Genomic DNA, 2,080 nt, shown 5'->3' on the forward strand with positions numbered 1-2,080 from the left:
ACCGTGCCCATTGGACCTATACACAAGTCCATCAAATCCACCTATATGTGAAGTGAGCTATATAGCCGAGAATCACTTCACTCGACCCGCACCCATCCTATACATACATATGCACATAGTATATTAACACTCACCTTGAAGTCTTGATGGATGTCAAACTAAAATCTGCAAACGCCAATGGAACGTACATATTCCATTATCACATAACAAATAACACAATTAGGGTGGATTACAAACCAACCCATATTGATAACTAGTGCAATTTCGGCCCAAATGCACTTTCAAGCACAAACCGCGCCCAAACTAACCAATAATCACTAACACAAGTGAGAATGGTCCTAATACACCAATTAAACCCAATCATAAGTGTTAAACACCAATCTTGCCCAATATGACACCTAAACCCTAATTTTGACCCATTTCAAATTTAGTCAACCCAAATACACCCAAATGGTTTCCAATACTTCCATAATCACTAACACTAGTGATTATACACCATTTACAAGCCTTAAACACGTTTAAATCATCAACCAACCCAAAACTCTCCAAATATCAAAATAACAAGTTTCCATAAACCCTCTTCATCATCTAAATTGGTTTTACAACTAACAATCTCAAAACCCCAACATTGAATCTCAAATCAAACAATGAAACTCAAAGTTAGAACTTACCAATACCGCCAAAATGATGTCGTTGACGAGTTGAACAACTTATATACTTGAGGTTTGACCCGAAACACCCTTCTTCTTCTCCAAATGGAGCTCTCTGTAGTGACCCGAACTTTTCCATGTTATATATTAAATGAAAACTATATTTGTATGATTAAATGTTTCCAACATGTTAAGCAATCAAACTTGTTAAGACTTGATTATTTGAAATATGCTTCATATAGACAATTGACCACCCAAGTTGACCGGCGATTCACGAACGTTAAAAATTTGTAAAAACTACATGATGATATATATATGGATATATATATATATATATATATATATATATATATATATATATATATATATATATATATATATAAGTATATCACTAAGTATATATATATATATGGTTAACATGAGATTATGATAAGTAAGTATATCACTAAGTATATTAACAATGAGTGATATACATAAAAATGAGTTAATTGAATTAAGAAACTCGAAACGATATATATAACGATTATCGTTATAACAACGTCTTACTAATTACATATGAATCATATTAAGATATTGATACACTATGTTTAACATGATAAAATGATAATTAAGTATATCATTAAGTGTGTTAACAATGAACTACATATGTAAAACAAGACTACTAACTTAAGAATTTCGAAACGAGGCATATATGTAACGATTATCGTTGTAACGACATTTTAATGTATATATATCATATTAAGATATATTCATTCATTATAATATCATGATAATGTAATAATTTAACATATCATTTAAGTATAATAACAATGGATTAATTATATTTAACAAGATCGTTAACTTAAAGGTCTTAAAACAGCACTTACATGTAATGACTAACGGTGACTTAACGACTCAGTTAAAATATATATACATGTAGTGTATTAAGATGTATTAATACACTTTTTAAAGACTTTAAGACATATATCAAAGTATTTCTACGTAGCATAAATGCTCAAAATTACATTCTCATTCGTTTCCGTCAACAATTCTACTCGTGTACACCCGTATTTTTACTCGTACAATACACAGCTTCTAGATGTATTTACTATTGATATATACATCTTTAATCATTCATTCTTAGCAGCCATCTTAGAGTCAAAAACATTTGGAACCATTATTTAACAACTTGTATGACTAATGAGATAAAAACAAACTGAAGGATCTTTTTTTTTCTTTATAACAAGTAATTTCGTTTTTATCATTTCACCCCATTTTTCCATTCCATTTTTTCATACTTACACTCCAAATTCTCTCTCAAAATACTCCTAACATCATACTTGATCATCTCCAAGTATTTTCACCATCTTTTAGCTTCAATTACAAGCTTTAATCATCATAAAAACAACCATTCAAGAACACTTCAAGAAATCTTGCTAGCTTACTTCCAA

The sequence above is a fragment of the Rutidosis leptorrhynchoides genome, chromosome 8, assembly GCF_046630445.1.
Source record: "Rutidosis leptorrhynchoides isolate AG116_Rl617_1_P2 chromosome 8, CSIRO_AGI_Rlap_v1, whole genome shotgun sequence".
In the NCBI taxonomy this organism is placed as follows: domain Eukaryota; kingdom Viridiplantae; phylum Streptophyta; class Magnoliopsida; order Asterales; family Asteraceae; genus Rutidosis; species Rutidosis leptorrhynchoides.